Consider the following 26,759-nt stretch of genomic DNA (forward strand, 5'->3'; position numbering starts at 1 on the left):
GGAGTAGACAACCTCTATATTTTAAAATCTTTCCAAAGTTATTTGATTTTGCACATTTGCATTATAAATATATTGATCTTTTGTTCCCAAACGCACATTGTTTATAGCGTAAACAAATAACACTGATGTTACCATTACATAGTCACATTCTGGCTTTTTATTTCTGGGTGGCACCTGATGATGGTTCTTTGCCCAGAACAGATGGACAGCATCCAGAGCAACACATTAAACAGCATAATCAACATGTTACTAGGCTGACATTATAAACACTGTCAAATCATTTAAATAAAGGAACTTTATAGGCTACCTGCCAGTGAGCTATTAGCCTGCTTACTGCTGGGAAGTCACGCTATCACTTGATATCAACGAATATAGTTCATTCTTTACAATACTCTGTCAGAAATACATCCAATAACAGAACATGTAAAATATTTGTTCATGTTACAACAGCACCAATCTGATTGTGGATAAGCTATAAGAAATCACACAAAGTAGTCACACAAATGAGTAGGCGACAAGAAGCCGAATTCTGGCGAATCATTTCATATCTGTTAATCAGGAAAACTCACCGCATGATGAGAAAGCTACTTTGAAACTGCAGCTTGCCAAGATATAAATTAGGGTAATCATAATTTAAAATTGCTGTTTTGTAAATTAGAGTATAGACAAATGTAACAACAACATAAGTCAAATTAAGTCGCAAACATAGTCGATCAACATGATTTAGTCAGGTTTTAATATGCTAGTGTATGTGAACAGTCCGAATGAACCGATTCACTACAATGAATCAGACCACGCTCATATGAGAGAGAGGACTATTTACGAAGAACCGGTTCACTCTGAATAAGGTTCACAAATGAGACTATTCCAAAAATATATATAGGCCTACCTATATTTAGGATGAACCGATTCACTAGAACGAACTGGACTTTTCAACATATGAGAGAGTGAACCATTTGGGATGACTGACTAACTTTTATTAGTTTCTTAGATTTATTAGTGATTAGTGACTTCAAGATTTGTTCAGGCTAAGAAAAAAAACGGACAAAAATAGCAATGTAGAGCTTGGTCGCTGTTTGTTGGTAAGAACAGCTCGTTAGTGAACTGCTGAACTACCTTTAACACAGCTGAAACTTCCACATTTTTATCTTATTATTTACCCTTTGCCAACATGCAAAAAATGTGTAGCTTAAGATTTTAGTAAAACAATTAAATAACAAACTAAATGCAATAACTAAGAATAAGCCATTTTGAAACAAATATTTTTATCCAACTCTTTTCCAGTGGAACACTTCCAAATATTTAGTGACCATCAGTGTTTTAAAGCTTTTTTTTTAAGTGTTTTAATACTAATTTTTCAAATGATCCTGATCTAATGAGAAAATGTAACTGTTTTAAAAGTTGTGCTTATGGATTTGAATTGATTTGTATAAAAACATACAATGTTTAGAGCAAAAAAGATACCACCCAAATCCAACCTAACCAAATACCTCAATGGTGCATAAACAGATTGTACAAATTCACCATTTTATCATAAGTAGGTTTTATAGTATAACATTTCTAAAAATTATTATAAATGATCATGAGAGTGTTGTCTTGGCCCACTCCGGTTTGGGGCTGAGCCTGCAATGTCTGTGTTAGCAAGCTATGATTTATTTATTTATTTTGAACCACCAACTGACATATATCATATAATGATCTCTAAGTCATCTAATTTTCCTCAGTTGTTTTAGCTTGTCTTCTGCTTGACCAAGATTGCTTGTCAGGACTAAGTTTAGAGTGCGTGCCATTGTCTAATAAAGAGCAGGAGAGTTTTCTTATGAGTTTTGGCTGAGCCACCAATATAAAAGAAAATATGTATTGTTTACACCAGATCTGGCCTCATATAAACCATTCTTGCATGACATGGAATCATACTAAAAGTTTTTCCTAGTTCAAGGATAAACGTTTTATCAAAAGTTTCCACTGAAAAACAGTTTGCCCACAACACAGCTTCCCTCCTTTCCTCCATAGTCTGTGAGTTTAAACAAGGATTAGGTGTTGCCATTTTAATTTAGGTAATTGAGAGCCATTTCCTGTCTGTTTATCGTTAACGAGAGGGATCAGTATGTAAAGGAAAGAATTTCAAATGAGCTTTTCTGGATATTTTTATCCCTCTTCGTCTGTAACTGGGAGGTACAAGATAGTCAGAATATCATTTAAAATCAATTATTTTCCTATTTTTATTTTAGTTTACATTCGTTTTAATCTAATTTTCATTGAGACTCTGGGAAGGAAATCAAAGTGTGTGCTGTGCAATTCTGAAATCAGTATTCAGTATTTTATGGTCCATTCACAGCAGCTAAGTGTTGACCTGACTTGACTGCATATGAAGCTGACATCAATCATAAAGCACTTTCCATTTCCTCACAATCCAACAGGGGGCCATAAACATCAGTTCCTGGCGATTTCTCTAGTCTAACCAGATACCAGGAAAACTTTGACCCGTCTACAGCTTTTGCTGGCATTTAGTCTAAAATCTGCTAATAGGTAGGTTTAATGTCAAGTATTTTAAGTTGCCTTTATCTGTAGAAAATTTAGCAATTTCTGTGAGATATAAAAACTTTGTGTGTGTGCATACCTCCAATTAAGATAGTGATTGTAATTTATTTTATTAGTAAATAACATTTCATTACATCTCAGTTAATTTAATCCTTTTTTGAAGTGAAAAACAATTTCTATAAATTTGTCCAAATTCATTTCAGGGCCTGCTGCAAAGGATTATTCAAACAGCATGACGCTGCCGGGACTGTGACAGCCTCCTAAGAAGCTGTAATTAATAAGCATCCATGCAGCAGATGTTGTACCCACAGCTCACCAATCTAGACCATTTTCCATGTTGTCATTTGCTAAGTAAGTGGTTTCAGAAGTGAGACTCAAAATGTTACCAACCTCCAACATCAAAATGCTGCATACAAAACACATAAAAACAAAACACTGGTAGCTGCAAAATGAGAGTTTCCATAAGATGTTAGTGATGTGAGAAAAAGGGTGGTTATGAAAATGAGACTTGTAATGTTATCTGCCAGCAAGCTTAAACATGCATGCTGTCAAAACAAAACAGGGTCCTGATTCAGTGTAGTAGGCAATTTACAATGGAACCAATTTCATTTTTTTAATTTTGACGATTCAGGGCATTTTTTTTTTTTTTTGACCAATTCATTGAAAGGAACTGATTTTGAAGAGTCAATTATTCTAGAACTTCAGCTTGTTTTGATTCCATACACATCATTTTTGCTAAAATATTGTGAAGAAAAAATGAATACAGTTTGCATTTATTGCAATTAAAAAAAAAAAAATTTATTTGAAATAAAATGAGCAATATAAATGTCTTTACTGATCAATTTAATGCATTGCTGCTGCTGGATAAAGTAATTAATTTCTTTTAGATTATTATTATTTTTTTAATTTTACATTTAAAATGTAATAACCCCAAACATTTGAACTGTAGTATATGTTATGTAAAAGACACATAATTTGGAAAATAGCATTGCTACAAATTCACTATTGTGAACTGTAATTAAATATATATATTTAATACATTTACTGTTAATGTTACTTTCTTGAGTAGCTGTTCAGGGGGATATTTTGTTCATTTTACCATCCACCAGGCCAAATCCAGTTGCGTGGAAAAGTACACTAAACAACTCGCATTATTTGAGGCATCATTAATATCTTTAATAATTAGGTTTAGCGGTTTGGAAAAGCTTTGATATATACTACAGCTTTGTTTCCGATTAAATGGGTTAGCATTGTAGTTGAAGACCTCTATATAGCCCTCCAATATTGTGCTATCTTCTTGACTTTAAGTGTTTGTGTTTTATGATATTTCCTGGACAACATATGTGAACATTGGCAATAGGTTGTCTTACTGTAAATAATTCCACATTCAATATATAGCAGTCCTTATTTATTGCTAACGTTTTGTCCAGATATGGGCAGAATTGCTGCTTGATTAATCTACAAGTTTCTGAAACCATTGTAATTCTTTTGCTCTGAACTGCTTATGAAGTTTTATCTTTAAACCTGATCTTTACGCCTTTGTTCTCAGGGGAACTTAAAAAGCTTTGAGTATAGGTGCCATTGATCATCTTGAAAATGTACTCGGTGGTAGCCATGATTTACACTGTTTTTAAAAGTATCAGATACACAGCATCTGTTTCTTTTCACTGGCGCTTTGTAAAGTAACACACAGCAATGACTCTTGCAGACACCGGGAGATGAAGGAGTTCTATTGTCCTGTTCTTTTTCTCACAGATCATACTGTACCTTTGAGTCTGTAGAAATTAATAAACGGTTATTGCCATAATCCGCCCCCTAGGATTTTAATCCAGCGCTCCCCATGAGCACAGAGGAGAAAGGAAAGCAGTGGTGGTCTCGCTCATATAGAAGAGGATAATAAGTGTCTTCAAGAAGGGTGGAGAATTCACAGTGGACGCAAAACATTAAAGAAAGCATTAGCACTAAAGAAATGGTGGGAAAAGGGTTTTCTGGAGTGGGGTTTCATTCAAGGGAATAAATCCTGTCTGAGAGCTACTTTATATCAGATACAATTCCACATAGGGGAGGCTGGGGCTAGATGTCAAATAGGGAAGATGTGACAAAATATGTTTTCTGAGTAAAATTTAAAAAGGTAAAGTAAAACTAGAGTCAGTGTAAATATTTTAAATGTTATAAATGTATGTAATTCGTTCATTGCAGTTAGGCAAAAATATATTTTTAGTTACCATTTCACAAATTGTTCTGTTTTTCATAATTGTTTTATTGTTAAGATATTGCTAAAAATGTGACAACATGCCCAAAACTGCATCTTATTTGACTTGAAATTTGTTGGAATCTTTGGTTCCATTAATCTTTAGCATTCATGCAAGGATTCTTCAGATTATAAAAATGTTCTTCCTTGTAAGAAAAAAAAGAATCTTTTGGAAACCCAAAATGGTTTTTCTATGGGACTGCTGTGAAAAAACTCCCTTTCTGATTTTTTTTTTAAAAGAGTGTGACTAGTCTCGTTGCCCCCTAACTACTGCGTTCCATTCCTGGATGTCTGTTAGGTAAATCTTGTTATATTTTGACGAGCGATTTCAAAAAGCCCATACAGCATTTACTGAGATGAGATTTATGAGCTTTGGTTTTCATTTGGGAAGGACTTGTGAAGTTTATGGGCAAGCGTCTGCTTGCTATCCCTTCAGACACCCCTCTTTCTTAGTAGGGAACAGAAAGCAAATCTCTATAGTGGTCAAATCAACTATTATGTGTCTTGTAAAATTTGTCGTTCTGACATGGGATGATTTAGTATTGACGGTGCGGTTGTCTTGTGTAGAGCCATGATCTTTACGATGGAAGTTTTATTATCTGGTGTAATTTTGCATTTGCCATTTTCTTCAGACGTATTTTAGTTGCAATTGTTTATCTTTCTTTTCACCTGCGACTTGTACCTAAAGAGATAATCTAACCAAAAAAGAAAATTCTGTCATCATTTACTCTCCCTCATGTCATTCCTGTGTGTATTTCTTTCTGTAAGTTATTTGAAAGAATGTGGGTAACCAAAGAATTTCAGGTCCCATTGACGTCCATATGAAGTCAGTGGAAAACCAAACCGTTAGGTTAATATATTCAGAACATAAAAAAATATATATATAGGTATATATTTTATACATAAAAATTATTACACATAAAAAACATTTTGAAGGACATGAGAGGGAGTATATTAAAGGGTCTGTCTCTTTAATGTAACATATCATTCCCTTTACAAATGTTATTCACTTTAAACCTGAACAAAACCAACTGTTGCAAAAGTGATCTTTTCACTTTTTTTATTTCGGTGTGAACTGAAATTGTGTTGTTAACCTGTGGTGCAAGTATCAGCAGGATTCTTCACACTTTCCATCCCAAATCAAAAAGCATTCCCAGCTCCCACCATCATTGCTATTAAATGTTAAAGTTAAATACCCATAAACAGTGTTCTTGGACATTGAATTTTACAAGCTTTGCTGTGATCGTTAATTAAATTTACAACACACTTCTTAAATTTGGTGATCACAGATGCCTCCAGCTGTATTTGGTCTCTGGAGGTCTGCAGCATGAGACGGCATTGCAGTATTGTTTTCATATTTCCAGCTAAAAGAGTAGAGCGAGTGTGGTGGAGAAGGCAAGGATAGAGAAGGCAATGACATGGCCTTTAACCTAAAATACATTGAGTCGACTTGGAACAGAGTTAAAAGCCCATATTTACTCAAACAGCATCACTGCAGTCCCTCTCCAAATGGGAGTGCCACACATCACTTATCCTGCCAAGAAACTTCCCCAAGGGAGGACTTAAAATGAGCCAGACAGCCTTTGCAGTGTCAGATAGACGATGCTTGTGCATGCAAATATTATAAAATAGACTTTATTAAGGTAATAATTTTTGCTGAAGTCCATCAGCCAATGGTAGTTAAGGTTGTTGTAATACCTCCAGGGTAGACTGCAGAATGGCCGGTTTAACGAGGGACCTGGGGATTAATGATGTTTAATGATAGGTTTATGACTCCAGCATCTAACCGTTCGGAGCAGCAGGATGTGAACGTCAAAATAAAACACATGGATGTTCTTCAAATCTGTCATGGCTCAAAAAATGGAAAACAAAAAACATCATCATAATCCGTTGGCTTAAAGAAGGAAATGAATAATAGGCCGGAGTACGAAATAAAATAAAGTACAATGCCGTCTTGTCGCTGGTTAATGGATTAAACATTTCTGGTTGGTCCAGGGAGAGAAAGAACCATGTGAAATGTTGCAACAATGTCCATAGAGAGAGACAGACTGTCAGTCTGTCACAAACCTTTGACTCTGTACTTCCAAACATACATGATTCGATATGTATTATATATAAATATACACTGCTTCTCAGAATTACTGATCGTTGTTGTCTTTTTATTTACATTAAGTTATTGATTTCAAATTACACCAGAAATAAAGTTTATTTTACATGAGCAACTTACAAATGTTTATAATTCATTTCATGGTTTATAGAACATTGAACTCATGGAATTATTAGGTCGATTTTATTGTATTTAATCAGAGATATTCCTTTAATTAGATTTAATTTAAAATTATAAATAATATTTAGCACATTTTCTCAAGTTTGATTGTTCTATATGATTTCTTGTGCTTGTCCTAATGTTGAAAGGAAAGATCGATATAATATGATATTGTAGCTAGAAGTCTTTTATGAACGTTCTGCAATTAAAATTCTGAAATATAATCATTACACTTAAAATAACTATTTTATATTTTAACATTGTATAAAATGTAATTTATATAAATAAATAAAAAATGTTGGTGCCAAATCTGAATTTTCAACATCCATCAGAAATTATTCTAATATGATTCTGTGTAGGATTTATATATTATATTATTAACCTTGAAACAATTAAGCTGCTTATTATTTTAGAGGAATGTTTCTTTTTTTCTTTTTTTTTATGAAAAGAGTTAAAACAGCATTTATTTGAATTACATACCATTTAAAATGTGTTTGTATTTTAATACTTAAACATTTTAACATTTTAGATACTGTCACTCCTTTCAAATATATGTTTAATTGTATTTCCAAATGTATAGGATGTATGTGGTGTGTTTTTTTTTTCTTTATTTATTTCTTTATTTATTTTTTCTTTGGAGCACAACAGACATGTTAACTATGAACTGCCTTGGGAAATAATCTAATTTTGGGGTGGACTGATAAATCTTCTATTTGATATTAATAATGTCAAAATGGTTCCATCCTTTCTGTCTTCTCACAATTGGATGTTCAGTGCTGTGCATGATTGCTTTCTGTCTTCACCACTAAACTCTTCTTTTGTTCTTGTGAAAGCTCATTTCATCCATCTCTTATGCTTCTCTGAAGAACTCACAGATTGTGAAGTGACAACTGTTCTTGGGCTTCTCAGTGCATCCACGATGTGCTTTCTGAAGTTGTGCCTGTATGGTTTTCTTCATATGGTAGTCATTGACACACTCTTTGTACATGTGTTACTGATGAAAGACGGAATCATTTATTTTATAAGCAGGCATTAATTTGTTTGGTTTTCTTTTTCTCGTCATCTCCACATGAGATCTTTTCATCATTGCAATACATCAGAGCAAAACAAACCGCTATGCTGATGAAAAAAATGCAATAAACTTAGGAATTCCTGAACACAGTTTTCATACATTTACCCATTTACATTTACCAAGAAATCTGGTTTATATGAATACTTTGCATTGATCGCATTTCTTGATGCATTAAAGTAGTATCACTGAAATATTTAAAGGATATAAAAGCCCATCCAACCTCCTCTCCTTTCAAACCAAGAAACCAATAATGGCAGCAGTGTGAAATGTATGAGAGATACATGCCGTCTGAAAGTCAAATCTAATCGGCTCTAAAATCAAAAGGCTGCAGAATCCATATACAGCCTGGCACCAGGAGTTTGACCTGATCCTACAGCTCTCTTATGCATGGGCAACATTCCATCTTGGATTCGACATTTCTGCACACTTAGTTTGGAAGGCAGGGTGGTATAATCAGGGTGTGATGCAGACACCCTAATCCCTCCACAGCTCATACATTGTCCACCATCGGGTTAGTCGCTCACTGGGGGTCTGCAGCATCTGCAGAAATGTTAATCCCCTCCCAAAAGGAACATGGCCATCATCTAATGCTGAAGTGTGGGAACTGCTTAGTAATGCTTGGGATATAGATAAAATCTCTTTTTCTCTGTTTCATAGCAGCCACTTTGAAATGTCTTTGTTTTTTTATGTTAGTTCTGGCAAGCAATACTATTTATATTTATTATTTATGTTTAAAATTAATAATTAATAATTCAAAATACATGATATTGATACGTGAGAAAATCTACCTGCACGCATTTGTGAGAACAACAATCCAAGTTTCCTCATAAAAAGGCAAATTAGTCTCACAGTTGTAACACACAATACATATATTTGTCCATACCTCTGCATTTTATTTCAAATAGAGTTTTATATTTGCAAATTACATTGCGTTTGTTTAAAAGTCCACACAAAAAAAAATTGCGAAGCAAATTGTGTTTATTTGCAAAACGCTGGATTTGTTTTATGAATACTCAGAGTTTGCTCCATATTGATGGGCTGGAGTCATGTGGATTACCTGTGGATTATCATAATTCTGGTGGCACCCATTAACTGCAGAGATACAGTCGTTTATTAAAATGAAAGGAAATTGCATATGCCTGGGTGCTAGCAAAAATAAATAGATCGGTGGATACTGCAGTCAATGGATCAGTCCAAGTTCAGCAAGTACAGAAGACAATGACGACTTTTTTTACTGCTAATTATCATTTTGCTACAATTTGTCTTAATGTTCTAAAGTCATCCAAAATCTACTGAGAACATTCAAATAAAATCTTGCATTGCCATGCGAGTAAATATGGAAGTCAAGAATGTTATTGGAAGTATTTTCTTTGAAACCCTTCCCACTGCTTCAAGATGAGAATTGATCATGCTGGAAACAATGTGCCCAGAACATCACAACAGCCAACATGTGCTGGCCATATTATGACTCATATGACCAGGAAAGAATAGTACTGGCTACAAGTAGCACTTAGCTGACTCATCTCAGCAGGTGCTGTCACTTTCAGGTAATAGTGATCGCTTTGGTTAAGATTAATGGTTGTCATCCGTGGATCAGGTGCTGTTCTGTTGAGGTGAGCTTGTACGATTTGTTCTTTTGGATAGTGGAAAGATAATTCACTTGGGTACGACTCATTTCAGATACAAATCAAAGAATCATTTAAGATTCCTTTTAGAAACATGCTCCAAGAACACATTTCTGTCTGATGTCTAATCAAGAACATAAGGGCCAATCTGTAATCACGCAACCCAATCTATAATGGTCTTCGTTCCATTCCACAAATGACTCGACACTGTCTCTTTTAAGGGACACACATTGCATGAACTACTCTCAAGACGATTTAAAACAGGTGCAAGTGAAGTGCTCTTAGGTTTCAAAAGAACAACATTCTTGAGTTTGAACTTATATCAGTGCAAATGCATCTTTTAGACTGTGATCTAAAACATTTCAATTGAATTATGGTACGTTTTATTTTGTTGTTTCTGGGGCCAAATAACAGCTAGAAGAAATTATGTATCAAAGGTATTCCAGCATGAAAAGTGTTTGCACACATTTGAATTCTCAAACTTTAGTTAAACCCAGTACCATGATGTTCAGCATTTTCAATAAAAACAACAAGACCGCTCTCTGGTGATGTACACAGGACTTCTGATAAGTTTGGGGTCTGTAAGATTATTTATAAGAAGAAATGTTTCTTGAGCATATAGAATTGAATTTGATGACATCTAAATGATCATGTGACACTGGAAGGTTCCTAAAACCTACCAAAAAAAAAAAAAAAGTGACAACAAGATTAAGAACCTACCATTTTCATTGCTCAAAATACTTTTGTTGTTGTTGTTTTATTTTCACACTAAGTGGTGCAACTTACCTGAGTGTTATAAATGCACATTGTGTTCCACAGTTGTTCACCGTTGTTGTGGCATCTTTGTCAGCAGTGAATCTATTCTTTTGAGACACTGGTCCATAGATTGACATTATAATATCTACATATTATTTGCCATAGAGCAAGCACTACAAAAAGCCCAAAATAAAAAACTGCCAGGAGATTGATTGACTGACAACATCAGTGTCATGATTCTGCCCTCGTGTCCTTGATTTTTCCTAGTCTTGAGGCAGGATCATGGCAGACCCGTGTTTTGTGTACAAGCACATGGCCTTGTCTTTGGGCCATGTGCTTGTGTTGTCTCGTTTCCTTGCCCCGCCCCCCTTGTTATCCTAGTCGTGTCGTGATTGCTATCTGTGCCACCTGTCGTGTCTTAATTGTTCCCCTATTTAGATCTCCTAGTGTGCTCTGTCTTGCGTCGGTTCATTGTCACTGTGATTGAGATTTGTGATTGTTCATCATTTGTGATTGTTCCACGTCTGAGATTGTTCCACATTTGTGATTGTTTCTGTACCTCTGAAGTCCTTGTATTACCGTGAGTGTTTGTTTGTAGTTAGTGTTTAAGAGTTTGTTTGTCATGTCAGCCCAGTCCTGTTTAGTTATTTAGTCTTTACCTTACTCCGTGTTTTCCCCCTCGTGGGTTTTGTTTTTCCCCTTTTTTGTTAATAAACCCTTCGTGTTGTGATTCCTGTCTGCATTTGAGTTCGTCCTTGCCAAACCCTGACAATCAGTGACTTCTCAGTATGATCAATCGAAGAGAACTCTTATTGTGAAAGAAGCTATCTAAGGGTTAATAGTATGGATATAGTTGAAAGAGACAATGTGAATGTTTAAGTGTTGTCATAGTTGGTGGCATAACACTGAGTTAATATGACCTAAACTTAGAAGAATGGTTAGTGCGGTATGACAGTATCAGTCATATTTTGCTTCTTGCAAAGGATGATCCAGCATAATAGAGTTTGCACATAGCTCTGCAATGAAGAACCTGAAGTCTCTGTTGCCTTTAACAGTGTTATTGATATTGTATTGTTAAAAGCACTATATATATAAAGGTGACTTGACTTGACTTTATGTATTGTTAGCACTTAAGATGCTGATGTTATATTCACTGTGCATGCTCTAAGCAGTGTATACTCGCCTGTAGCTAAAGACTACACTACTGCTAATGCTACTGGCAATTCTTTTCAAGAAGTGCTTCAAGCAGAGTTAGCGAAGATGAGATCAATTGGCCCTACCATGAAACAGGTAGCAAGCTTGGGGACTCAGCAATGCCAGTTCATTCAATGACCGTGGGTCACCTGCCAAGACACCTAGAATGGGAAAAGTTAGAGATACAGTTCTCTCACCAGACATTTCTCCATTGATGGGTGTTGAAAGCAAGAAAACCCAAAACCTGTCCAAGGAGAATGAGATGAATGCTGTACCTACTAGTGCTGGAATTAACCATCATTTATGGGATGCCTTGTCCAGTTCACGAGCTACTGTCCATCAATTGTCTGCTCACTCACATGATGCATTCAGCGGAGCAGCCACTGAAACAGTTAAGTCAGTGTCTATCATGATAAAACCTTTATTTCAAATTTTTGAGAAATGCATTACACTGTACCTAAACCCAATAGAGTTTAGCCAACTAAATTTACTGTAGATTTAGTTAACTAAAATCTTATGATGTTTAGTCGACAAAATTTAGACTAAAACTAAAAACAATTCAGATGACTAAAATATGACTAAACTAAATGGCATTTTAGTCAAAAGATTATGACTGAAACTAAATCAAAATTTGCTGTCAAAATTGACACTGGGAACTATCAAATCAAGATGGAGGAATCGGATAAACACAAGACAGCCTTTGTGTCCCCTCAAGGATTCTGGGAGTTTAATAGAATGCCGCAAGGGATCACGAATGCTCCCAGTACCTATCAGTGGCTCATGGAACCAAAAAAAGGTGCTGGTCTTCACAGACAACCTTATATTTTTTTTCAGACACTCTCAAAAAACATGCACACTGACTAGTGCAGGTCATTACCCATCTGAAAGAATATGTCTTGAAACTTTCGCCTGAAAAATTTTAATCAGTGCGATATTTGGGTCATATTGTTTCTGAACATGGTGTGCAAATAAACCCAGACAAAAGTGAGGCCATTAAAACCTGGCCAAGGCCACAGACTCTCTAAGAGCTGATATCATTCTTGGGATTTGGTGGGTATTATTGGAGGTTTGTTCAGGACTTCTGTAAAATAGTTAAGCCTCTAAAAATCCTCACAGCAATATGATATCCCCCAATTTCGAAAAGGAAAGAAGTGTAAGGATGTAAATGGTCATTACTTTGATCCAAAAGAAAAGCTGGGAGACACATGGGATGCTTCTTGTCAGCAGGCATTTGAGACAATTGTGGGGAAATTAACTACTGCTCCAGTTCCAACTGCTCCTGGAGTCTGAAAAAGAAGAGGGGACAATTAAACAATTCACTCTGAAACTGAAACTGACAAAGATTTAACCGTGATCCTACCAGAAGCAGTGAAGGCTGTGTGTGAGAGACATTAGGTTAGTCAATCACAGGATGGACATCAGCCTGTTTACATGACATTGCAAGAGTCCCTTACGATGAATGCAAGTTCATTACCTCAGGAATTTCAAGAAGAAGGTGACCATGGCTTACCTGTGACCCCTCACCTCTCTGAGGAAGAATTAGTAGACCAGCAACAAGCAGATCCTGAATTGAAAGAAGTCCTGGAATACCCAGAGTCTGGTGAAAAACCTCTGGGTAGGAAGACCCAATCACCTACAATGGGGATGAGAGAGTGGAATAAACTTGAAGTAAAAAATGGAGTGTTATATCAGAAAAGAACGAATCAAGGTAAAGTTTCAAACCAACTGATGTTACTCAAGGATCTTCGAGAGATGGTACTCACCAGTTTATATGATGACATGGGTCATCTAGGGTTGGCGTGAACTCTAAACATGTGAGCATTGTATTCAGAGGAAAGCTCCACCAAAGAGAGCAGCCCCCTTAGAGAACATACAGACCAGTAGGCCCTTAGAGATGGTCTGTATGGACTTTTTGATGGTAGAGCCAGACAATAGCAACACAAATGATATATTGGTCATTACAGAACATTTTACAAGATACGCTACTAGAGTACCTACCGAAGATCAGAAGGCTCGAACTGTGGCCAGATGTTTCTGGGATCATTTCTTACTACACTATGGCTAAGAACTCTGCAAAGTCATCGGTATCCGTAAGGTGAGAATGACCCCTATCATCCAAGAGGGAACCCAGTGGAAAGGTTTAATAGGACCTTACGAGATACTCACCTTACGATATGATGTTCAGACGACAGCCTTGGTTACCCATGGACCTTGCCTTTGGACTTCCAGTCATTGAGTCCTCTCAGTCTCACTCACAGTATGTAAAATCTCTCAAGTACCAGCTAGAAGAGAGCTACCAGCTAGCTCTTTACAATGCTTTGAAAGTGGCGAGAAGAAACAAGAAGAAGCTTGATAGGAATGTAGTTGCCTCTGTTCTGGATGTAGGTGATCGAGTCCTAGTAAGAAATGCCTGGTTAAGAAGAAAACACAAAATAGCAGACAGATGGGAACCTAACATCTATGTTAAGGAAGAGCAGCAGTATTCCAGTGTACATGGTTTTCCCAGAAGGAAAGAAAGGTCCAGCAGAAAGAACATTGTAGGCCTTGAACCAGAACTCAGTCCAGAATTTAAGACGCTGCTGAAGCAGAGACAATGCATAGTCATTCTGAATCAGAGAGTTAATCTGTTTACCTTGACATACCTGGAGAGTCACTGGAGTTCTCTACTAGAGTTATTCTTGAAGAGAGACCAACTTCAGAGAGTTCATTGGTTACAAGTCGTGTCCGAGATTCCACCATCTGTTGACCTGGATCAGTTAAGGGATGCTTCGTCTGCTGAAAAATAATCTTAACCAGTAATGAGGTAGAGAAAAACTCAACTGTGATGTATGTTTGGACGAGGTTCGCTCGCAGAGTTAGAAGCAGCTACCTCTCTCGTGCATGCATTCCTGATGAGCTTTGTGTTCATTGACGCTCTGTGGAAAAAAATAGAAAGAAACCACCTCCTGTACGAATTCTGTCGATGGAATTATGTGAGTGAAATGACAACCCTTATTTTGCATTAATTATTAATGCAATTGACACTGCCAATTGGGAGAAATGCACATTCAATTTATAAATTTCAAAGTTTATGGTGACACATGTATGCTCTATTAGAATTAGAGCATTGCTTAAAGCTTAATAAGTGTATTTTTCATTAAAATGTAGAAAGAAAAGGATTTAAAGGAGAAGAAATACATCAATGCCTTTCTGGAGTTTAGCGATCTCCTTGGTAAGTTATTTTGCATTCTATGTATTTTGTGTACATAGAAAAAGTCTTAGATCTTTGAGTTCAGCTCATGAAAGATGGGGGAAAAAAACAAAAGTGTTGTGTTTATAATTTTGTTCAGTGTAGTTACAAATCAAATCCTTACTAAGAATTAAAGCAAGAGAGTGATTTATGTATGAAAAAAATGTGTAAAGCTCTATTTGGGAAATAACAGCTAACTGTGTGACCAACTATGTGATGAAAAATGGTCATTCATATGTAAATGAGTGTGTTATGTGGAAAAAAACCGTCAGACCCTGCTGAAAATATTCTTCATTTGAAGAATGCATATGCAAATATTCAAGTTTTCTGTCAAATGGGATCAGTTTATTTTCATGAGTTAAACCTTTATTGTATCTTGTTACAATGAAGATATTAATGATTGTTTTGTGATCTTAATCTTGAGACACTGGTCCATAGATTGTCATTATAATATCTACAAATTATTTGCCATAGTGCAAGTGCTACACAAACACTTCGGCAAGGCTTTGAAAAATCTCCAGGCCATCTTCATCTCTCTCAGAAATGGACTGTAGTTCAATCATTAGCTTTTGCTTTCTCTCCATTCCTGTCTTCAGTCAGACACACAGACAATTTTTTAAAGAGCCCTAACAAGCAGAGCAATTTATGTCCCATGGTATGAGCTCTTTGGGATTGAACTCAAAGGCTGTGCCCTTATTTCACCGACACTACTCATCTCCGGGAGGCAAAGGGAGCCTGAGGTGAAGGTAAGGCCTTGAAGATCGAAGCCATAAAGCTGAGGAACTGTCTGGATTTTGTGCAAAAGGATGATCTATACTGGTTGGTGGAGCATAAAACAATAGCTAAGGTTACTGTTTGCCAACCTGATGTAGGCGTAGACAACAATCCAGTATCAGCAAGACACCATTGATCATAAACTGAGACACGCAAAGAGGTGGTGAACTAACAAATTGGACACCACAAAAATTCTTCTAAAGATTCTTTGTTTCTCCAGGTCAAAAAAATCAAGATTTTTCAAACTACTTGAAGGAGGAGGAAAAGGCAGCTGTCCAAGGCCATGTTTTATGGGTTTATTTATCTTGCCACATGTTCAACCATATCATGCTTCCAAGGTAAAAATAAAATTGTTCAAAACAATTTAGAGTGTCTTTAAAAAGCACATTTCATCAAGGTATAATGCCAAGGTCTGACCAGGATTTCAATATTGAACTGGTTTACTTGTCTAAACTATTTCAGACAATTATAAATGCTTCTATAATGCAATTCCCAGTAAAATGCCTCAGAGGGTTTCTTTCATTGGGATCAGGTTGAGAATCTTTATGCTATTCAGTCGTACCGGAAGACAGCTCTGGATTGATATTTATAGAGTAAAGTAAATATAGCATCAAAGCCAGAAAGAAAAGCTCCTGTGGTGGAAGCATGAATTTTCAAATCAATTTCTTGACTGCTGGCCCATATTCAGTCTGAAAGCGGTTTGTATTGTGCACTTTCCTTGAGACCTGGGTGCTTAGGAAAGGAAACCTTGCTTTTGACTGTCGAAAGTGTATCAGAGCAATTATACTGGCGTGATTCATGGTCAGACCTTAATGTTCTTGGCTCTCGAACTCCCGCAAGATTATGGTCGGGCCAAGCTAATGTAGGCAATACATAGCCTCAAATGAGTTGTACTTGTCCCAGACAGATTTAAGATGTGATTTTGGTAGCAGCTGAGACATGTGCTAGTGTTATAGTGTTTGAGCAAGGATATTTCTAAATGATTGGCACATTCTGACATTTGACCTTTAAAAATCAGAACTATTGAGATATAATCGAAGGCTGAAAGGAGAGTGAATTTAAAAATATATAGCTCCCCAAAAATGAAAAGTGAATAACCCTTAGGTCATCAAAGATAGTATGTTTGTTACTTCATCACAACAGATTTGTAGCTTTACATCACTTGCTCATCAGTGGATCCTGTGGAGTAAATGGGTGCCGTCCGAATGAGAGTTCAAAAAGCTGATAAAAGCATCACAATAATCCACAGGTAATCCACTCCATCAGTTAACATTTTATTAAGTGAAAATCTGCATGTTTTTAGGAAAAAAAACACAACATTAAGCCATTTTAACTTTACACTGTCTCTTTTGGCCAAAACATGAGTCCATAATCCATAGTAATGCTTCCTTCAGTGAAAAAGTACATCCCTTGCCGTCCTCTCACATCACAATGTCTTTGTTTAGAACAGTTGTTGCTTGTGGTGCTAGATCTGAGCATCTCTCACCTGACGATGCAACTTTTCCACTGGAGAAATCAATATGGATTATAAAGGCCTCTAACACTAGTTTGCTCCATTCTTTTTCCTATTCTGTCTGTTTTCTTTTTATTTATTATATTATTTAAAAAAAAAACCTTGCTACATGTACTTCGTTAAGCTAACTGAGACTTTTAACACTTGCATATCATTGCTCTTTTGTTGATTTTGATTGCTCCCATTCCCCTCATTTGTAAGCCACTTTGCATAAAAGTGTCTGCTAAATGTAAATAAAATGTATATGTATCTAAGCTGGAAGCAACTATTTGAAGTTAAAAACGTCTTGATGGATTTATTCATTAAAAACTAAATAGCGTTTCCCTTCATAGAATGTTATTTAATGTATAGAGTCATCTGGATTACTTTTGGATTATTGTAATGTTTCTATCAGATGTTTGGACTATCATTCTGATGGCACCCATTCACTGCAGAGTATCCATTATGGAGCATGTGAGGTGAAGCTAAATTTCTTGATTTATACGGTAACGGTAACAAGGTCATCTTCATCTTCACCTGACAATGATTTGTAAAAACAATTTTAGTTGAAGTATTCATTTAAAATGGCGTATGATGTCAAATGTGTACAACTTAGGCTAGACATAATCAATTATACCACAATCAAAACAAAGTTTGTTTCATCAAGATCCATTGCAATTGAGCTATGAAGAACCACTCTTAATGAGAATGAAAGCAAAACATGTCTTTCAGTATTACTGTTATGTTTTAATCTTTCTCTCTTTTTCTTTTAAGATTTTTTTTTAATATACATTGTATTTAATGTATAGACCACATCAAAAAGTAGTATATTTCACTAAAGCACTTATCTAATGTTCCCTAATTTTTATCTTTGTGCTGTATATTATGTATCCACTGCTGTGTGGTTATTATGTATCCACTGCTTTGGACAAAATCAAAGAAACCAGGCTAATAATTCCTAAATGTGTTTTGCTTGGAACAGACTGTGCTGTAATCCTTGAGCTATATTTAATGCTTCCAAATGTGTAGTTATTAACAGAATAAGATCTCCCGTCTCAGTTCCTTTGAAACGTGGATCAACATACAAAGCTTAGATCATTAAAATGGTATAAGTGATACTGGAAAGGAAAATGCTGGACATCTTATCTCTCTGGGTAGTACATCAAATGTCCTAATGTCTGGTGGAGCACTGGAGGAGGATTTTCTGTGGAAGGCAATTAAAGCTTCAATATTATGTGGTCACTTTTAAAAGTTTTTAAGACATGCCTTGTTAGTTTTTTGTCATTTAGCCATGCATTTTTCCTACTTGGTCAATACTGTAAATTGGAATCTGAAGAGTCGTCTTGTGTCAGTATGGCCGGTTGTTTGTTCTCAAATAATTTTTTGACACTGATGAACACTATTCTCTTTTTACAGAACATTATGCAAGAGTTGCTCTCCAAAGCATTACTTATTGCCCCGAGGAGATACATTAAATTTTAGATCTCAAGAATTCACATCACAACTGGTGCAAAGTTTTCTTGTCCCTGCCCAACATCTACAAGCTCCACATATTACCCAATAAAAATCAAATATTTATTTTTTTATATTATTATGAATTTATTGTTATTATTTTTACTTAATGCCTCTCCACAGATGTTTTGGAACCGTTAAAGGTGTTAATCAATTGAAATGTCCTCTTTTTCACTCTGTCCCGTCTCTGTCCTGCCAGTATCAACTCTGGTGCTTTTTACATTACAAGGCTAATGAGTTCATTGACATAAAATGGAAGTGATCATGAGAAACATTCTCCAAACTCTCTGAGCGTTTGGTTGCTTGAATTTTTGCACTCCAGCTCATTTTTCCTTCACTTTTAGGCCAACATTCAGCACTGTAAACTTACAAATTCAATAGAAAATGTAAAAACAGTAGGTTTTACCTTACAAAATTCATTAACATCATGACCTTTGACTGGCAACCCTGAGTATTTTATCTGCTATTGTGTTTTTAGATGTTTTAGACGGCTCTAGTTGTTTTTGGAATTCTTGGTGTTTATAAAATATAGATCAAATCCAGTTAAAAGATCACACTGCTGATACAGAAAGAATAAGTCAGACAGCGGTTCATTGTGTGCCAACAATGCTGAACAAATACTGATAGAAATACCTAGATAGATCGTACTGGTCAAAATTAATTTTGTGCTTTCTACAGTATCTTCTCAAAAAGTTTTACTTCTGGTTATCTGTTGTATTACAAAAAAATAACATAGCTGTAACACAGAACTCTGCCTGACTGCTTTACTGATTAACTATGATGTTAAACCATTATTTAATACTTTCAATAAAGAGGGACTTATTTGTCACAATGGAAATCTTGTCATTTTGATGTTCAAACAATTTAAACGATGGACATAATGAACAATAAAAAAGAAGGCATGAGCTTGATCAATGTACTTAATGCCAGTCAATAGCAGACAATGTCCTTTGCTCACATTGAAGATTTCAGCATCTGCGAATACACAAATACATCTGGTTATTGGACATATCTGACAACTTGTTAGGACTGGAGAGGTTGTTGCAAACATAATCCAAAATAAACATTTTTTGTAAGTTAAGCATTTTTTTTTTACTGTCTGAAGCAGGAACAGATGTATGATCCAGCTGATGAATTGAAACCATCTGAAACAACTCTTGCAATCTTGCTCCATAAATATACCTTTCAACATGTTTAGTGTGAGATCAAGAAAAAAAAATCTGTAAGAAAGAAAAGAAGCAACATGTTAGTCAGCCTTGTCTCCTGGTTTCACTGGGGCAGATGGTGAGCAAGTGCTGCACCTGACAGTCTTATTATACTGTACCAGTTTTGTTTGTTTGTTGTATAAATAAATATAAAATACCTTCTTACGAGCTTTAAAGTATGTATAGACAAGAACATCTGAATAATTACGTGATTTAAATTTAATTTGACGGAATTAAAATGTATTTTAATCCAAGCCCTCTGGGTCATGGCACCAGATTTATCCCCTAATAGTGTTTAAAATCTGAAGTTCTCGCAAAAAAACTTTTAATGTACACTAAGTTAGCTCATATTCTTTCAGTCCAGGGGAACACTGTCTGTTTAGTTATTGCTTTTTATCCAAAGCAATTGAAGACTATAGGGATTTACTGACACAATCATATATCAGCATATTGCTATTGCTACACAGAATATGCTACATACCAAATTACAGATGGAATCAATAAACTAAGTGGAATAATTTTATCTGAAATGGATTGATAATTTAATAATGGGTAACATTCATCAAACAGGGTACAGTCGATAAAGACAGTAATCCCCCAAAGTTCAATAAATGAAATTAACATTGCATTAGCAAAGAAACAGGACAAATAAAATACAACCAATGAAACGATTTAAAATGGAAAGGGCAAGTTCAACACTTTCTCACTGTTCAAATAAACATTCTCAAACCTTCAAATAAACACTTTCATGCTTTTGAAACAAACATTTTCAGCACTTTCAAATAAACATTTCCATGGTTTCATTTGTTTTTGCCAAATGGAAAAAAATGTGAAGATTCGGGTCACACAAATATAAGTCGAGCAAAATGCTTGCTGTCTCCAAAGCTCATTTGTGTGAAGTTCAACAAAATCCAGCTCTTTGAATTATTCAAAAATCTGTAAACTAAAAACACATCTGTTTAAATGATGACACAATAGTAGAACCGCATCAAATGCACTATTGCTGATTTTCCACAGCCTAATGTTTCAAATGCTTGAGGAATTACACTCAGTCAGGGCTGGTTTTAGTCAAATACAGTGACCAAAGCCAAAATGAAGCATTAAATTAAGCATTTAGCAACAGCCATAAATGCATACAGCAGCTGTTATCAGGTGTGTGCAACAATGGATTAATATGGACTTAAATATCACATTTACACTTGGAGAGGTTTCACAAACCCAAACCCCAAAATGTCTGTAGATTTGTTAAGTAGCATTGGAGTACATGTTACAGACTGAGTAATTTAAAACAAGCCTTAAAAAAAAATCTAATTATGGCTGACAAGTTCACTCTAGTAATCTAATACTTCATTTATTGCAAACAGTATTGCTGATAAATAGTGTAAAGATTTATTCTGAAAGGTGTATTTGTTGTGCCACCTTCTGGTTAGCATTGTCAGGACCCACTTTAATGGTTTATTTGTGCCAATCAAAAGAGAGGAAATCACCAAAAGGCTTTCTGTCTCTTTTTTTTCTGTCGGATATTTAAAAGGAAATGGAAATATGCTGAGAGAATGGCTCTGCTTTCTGCAAAGCCTTTCAACCTGCTAATGTCAAAATGGTGGAGTCATTCAATGGAAACCAAAGCTGTGAACTGTGTACATCTGTGACCTTAAATGTGGCCTGTGTACTGGAAATGTCAATATGCTTGTAATTAGTCTGTCACTTTGCAGTAAACACCATGAATCAAAAGTCACATTTTTTTCAGATGAGACAAAGCTAGTAGAATATTAGTTGCATGTAAGTGGTACTAAATCTCCATGCCACAAATTGCATCATTATCAAATTACCACAAACAAAAGTTTGTAAAAAGCAAGAACTCTGATGCTCTTTTCCTCCTCATCTTTGAGCAGGTTCAAATCTGTTCCAGTAGCATGGCAGTAACATTGCATAACGGCAGTTACAAATGCACAGCCTTCAAATCAGATGATCTATGAATGTACAGTGTCTCTCTTTATCAAGATATATAGCCCATATATAGTTCACTACTCCAGGACTGTCGTTCTGTGAATGTCTGTTAATTTTCCAGATGAATTAGTACTTTAGGAAAGCAAAGGCTCTTATAATTATCCATAGTGTGTGCAGTCATATTAAATACAATCATTCTATACATTTATGCACATAGTGTATATGTTGTATCTTATTCAAATGGATGCTGAAATAATAACTGCATTTGGGTGCAACATTACTCCATCATAAAATAATGAATAATGTTAGTTAAGTTGTGTTATCATTATCAGAAAAACCCAGCCAAGAAATATGATTGCTTTTTATGAAGAAATAGTAAATTCAGGTCATAATTTAGTGAACACGTTTGCTATGATGCATTAATCTTAAACTTAAGATCTGACATAACATGTTTGCCGCTTATTTTTCCATCCTAATTCTTGCTAAATTCCCTTGTCTGAAGTAATTTTTTATTGTTTTAAGATTGTTTTAAAGGTGGTTTTATTTGCTTGAAATGAAGCCAATACATTTCTCGGAGAAGATATACACGCTCACACTTACATTAAAATTACTGTAATCTCTGGGAGTATAGGTGAGCTCATCTCTTGGCAGGTAGCTCTCAAACTGAGTACAACTCTGATTGGCCCACTATAATCTTTATTTAATACAAATTATATAATTGTCTTGACTAAAACGTATTGAAATATTTTCACAAAAGCTTTGATTGGTGACATTAATCTGAAAACTTGAGTTATTTACTCACTGGATTGTGCTGATTACTACAATTTTTTTTGGTTTAATGTATGCATTTATTAATGTCATTAATATAAATTTATTACTCTATTAATTTTACTATATATTCAGGTAGGACAGATTAAATTGATCAAAAGTGAGAGTGACAGTCAAAAAACTACTAAAAATGCTGTTCTTTTGACATTTTTCATCAAAGAATCTTGTATGGGTTACACATAAATATTCAGCAGCAACTGTTTTTACCATAAGATGATGTTTTTGGAGAACCAGATCAGCATATTACAATGATATCTGAAGGATCATGTGACACTGGAGACTGGAATAATGGCTGCTCAAAATACGGCTTTGCCATCACAGGAATAAATTCCATTTCAAAATATATTTTAATAGAAAATAGTTATTTCAATTTAGAATAATTTTTCAATGTAAGTTTTTTTATACTGTATTTTTAAATAAAATAAATGCAGCCTTGCCAAGCATATGAGACATTCAAACACATTCAAACATTTGAAAATGTTAATATCCCAAAACGTTTCTAGCATATAGACGGGATTCAAGCCAACAGACGTGTACTATGAACCAGGAAACTTCCATGCCGTGCATATGTCCTAATGTGTTACATATTTTAATTGTGAAATTTCCACACACAAGCCATACATCTTGAATGCCTCCGGGGATTTCTGATGTTTCGCTTTTTCATGCAGTGTGATGAAGTGACAAGGTGAAGTTTGCAGGCACCCATATGGACCTGCTGTCTCATTATTACATCAAATGCACTTCTCTTGAGAACTTATAAACTAACCAAACTGTATGTTTTTGTTCTCCTAATTGTTCTACTAAAACACACCAAAGTCTTTGTGCTTTCCACACACACGCAAATGCCCCACAGCTGCTGGCTGCAAGTGTCTCTAAATGAACGCCAAATTAAAAACACTGCCATGAAAAACACTCCATATGATGAAAAGGCCTCTTGCTGGAAGAGCTTCATGATATGAAGACTGGCTTAACTTTGTGCATCCCTCTCATACTATGTCTGCTTGAAATCAAGGCTCTGCACCATATGCTCTCACAACCTGCATTCCTGCAGCAGGAGCGTGCATAGTTCACACATCCTATCAGCCGGCTCAATTTAAATATTTTGCTGTGCTCCTTAATTTTTCTTCAACCTTCGCACCTGATCCATTCCAGATGTGCGAGCCACAGGCTATGTGAGGTGGCAGTAAATTGCACTCTTATGTTCTCATCATACACCGGCCCGGCTGTGTGTGAGCGCACAGTACAGTACATGCCTAGCATTTATCATATGACAAATACACCTTCTGAAAATGTTATAATATTGCTGTGCCAGACAGGCTCTGCCCTTCCAACAACATCAAACGTCAAACGGTTGTACGTGATATTCAACACAGGTACTGAATAACAAGCTCATAAAGTTATGGCAACAGACACCTCTTATTTCGTTCAGCTCCACCCTGAGAGACAGAAACATGGAATAACCTCAAAATTCCCTTTATCCTTGAAGGGATAGTTCACCATAAAATGAACAGTCTGTCATCGTTTACTCACCCTCATGTCAATCCAAACCATTTTTTCACCTGGAAGATAAACACAATAATATGTGTTGGAGAACGCAGGTGGTCGCTATCTTCTCTGGGTTGAGATTAGAAACAAAACTACCCTTACCATCTTGTGAATTAATCTATATGACTCTCATGCGGTACATTCTAAGCTGAAGCTGCACGACAGTTCACACAGTACACGTTTTGTGCTCTACTGCATTCTTTAAAAACATTAAATAAATATAAATTAGCATGCATTATAAATAAACATGCAGTAGACCCTAAAACAAAGTAGCATGGCGTGGCGCAACAGTCAAAGTCGCGTGTTTAGAAAAGTCATTAAAGGGGGTCATGAAACAATTTCATGTTTTCCTTTGTCTTTAGAGTGTTACAAGCTGTTCGTGCATATAAGATCCAACGATCTCATGAAAGTGTGTCTCAATAGCAAGAGTTTATATTTCGATTTGGTGTACTCTGAAATAGAATTTGGCATCAGTATGATATGCAATGGGTAGGATTAGGGTTGTGGGGTGGATGCATCATACGTGAAAACTGCGTATCATATGCACGCCAACAGATTATTTACCGTATGCATGCAAACACTTAGTATTATATGCATGCCAGTGGCACGTTTGCATATCAATAGCATGAGTTAATGCTTCGATTTGGCATACTGGCAAACTTTATATGCATTTTCATCTCAACAAGGGGACAGGAGAGGTGAGAAAACAAGGTAACTTGCATGGCTTTTTTTTTTTTTAAGTAACTCCGATATTTTATTGTATATTAAAAAGTAATGCATTACTTTACTACCTGAAAAGGTAATCTGGTTGTGTTTCTTGTAATGCGTTGGCCTACCCCCAAAACTGTAAATTATGCTGTGATATTTGGTTCAATTTAGTCTTGTGATTTGGATGTTTTTTAATAAATCACCTGATCCATTTTACAAATCTGAAATGAATTATTCATACACAACAGTCAAAAGCTCGCTTTTGGAAAAAAAAAAAAAACACCACATGAGTCATGTAGATTACTTTTATTACAGGCTATTTTAAGCTTTAAAATATATTGGCCTAAATGATTCAGCTATTTTAAGCCTAGACAGCATCCTTAAAATCTGCTGGGTGAATAGGCCTGTGTGTAGGTATAAATATTTGCTGGCAAAACAAGACTGGATTTGTTACCAAAAACTTTGCCCCTGTTTTTGAATGCATTTTTTATAGAAATATAGATGGGCAAGAAACTGGCATTATTTTCCAAAGTAAGTCATTGGATTTTATCATACTTCAGGTCACACTGGAAAGGGGGATCTTAGGCATTGTTTACCCAAATTCCACACTGTTCAAATGAAATTAACAGATACTTTAAAGTCATGAGTGCTGGGTCTCCTCCAAGGGCTGATTCATTTTGCTTTCCTCTGAATGGATTTTTAGAAATGCAGAGCTTAATGGGAAGGAAAACATTTAGTTGAAATGTGAATAAATGTAATGAAGATGTTGCTTTATTGTGGGCAGATCACTTTGTTGATGTCATATGTTTTCTCTACAATTTTGTGGAGATTTGTAGATAAAAATTAAATCAGGAAGAAAAAAAACAGTTTATTGACCACATGCAATTGACCACAGTCTACTAAGGCAATTGTTGGTACAAGTATTGGCATGCATTCTGAATAAAGAAGAGTCATACAAGACTAATTCATACCAGAGAACATTTGGAGCTGTGTTCCTTAGGCTGTTGGTGATGTGCTGGTAAAAGCCCCATTCACTCAACACACAAAAGAGTATGGACAAAGTGTTGAGGTGCAAGACATGATTTTCTGTCAGATCTCAGAAGTTAACTTTCATATCACTTCATTGGAAGTTTGCTAAAGGGCAGAAATAAAGAAGAAGGACATGTCTATTATTCAGGGATGACTTTCCCCACGGTGATGCAACTTATCCTCCTCTTTTTGCCTTTACATTCAAATTAACATATTTTCTTTCACTTGACACAAAGCCTGGGCAGACACAAATGGTGTGACCTTGGTTTCAACTTAAATGAGAGGCTAAATTTATGGAAGGAAGTGCAGTAAGACAGTTTTGGCTGTGCGAGTGCCTGTGCAGATGCCTGCCCGGCTAGAGAACACCGTTATTTGGCAAGGCTCATTCATCAATGGAACATGAGGGACCTTACTCTAATTTACAGATCCTGGAGCATGCATCAGACTGAATGTTATATTTGGCCGAAAACGTCATTTCCACTCAGAGCTGGCTGCGAATTAAGAACATTTTCTCATACTGCTGAATATCTGTGAACTCTCCATTAATACTGAAGGTCATCTTGACCCATTGGAAAGTTTAAAGGGATAGTTCACCCAAAAATAATTATTCTGTCATCATTTATTTACCCTCATGTTACATACCTGTATACCTGTATCTTTCTTCTGTGGTACATGAACGAGGTTCTATGAAGAGCAGGACCAAATGTAAAATAAATAAATCACAAATGCCTTGTGAGGTACCATTTTAAATATGCAAAATAAACTGTGGGGTAAAAAAAATGCAA

The sequence above is a fragment of the Carassius gibelio genome, chromosome B16 (assembly GCF_023724105.1).
Source record: "Carassius gibelio isolate Cgi1373 ecotype wild population from Czech Republic chromosome B16, carGib1.2-hapl.c, whole genome shotgun sequence".
Taxonomy (NCBI): domain Eukaryota; kingdom Metazoa; phylum Chordata; class Actinopteri; order Cypriniformes; family Cyprinidae; genus Carassius; species Carassius gibelio.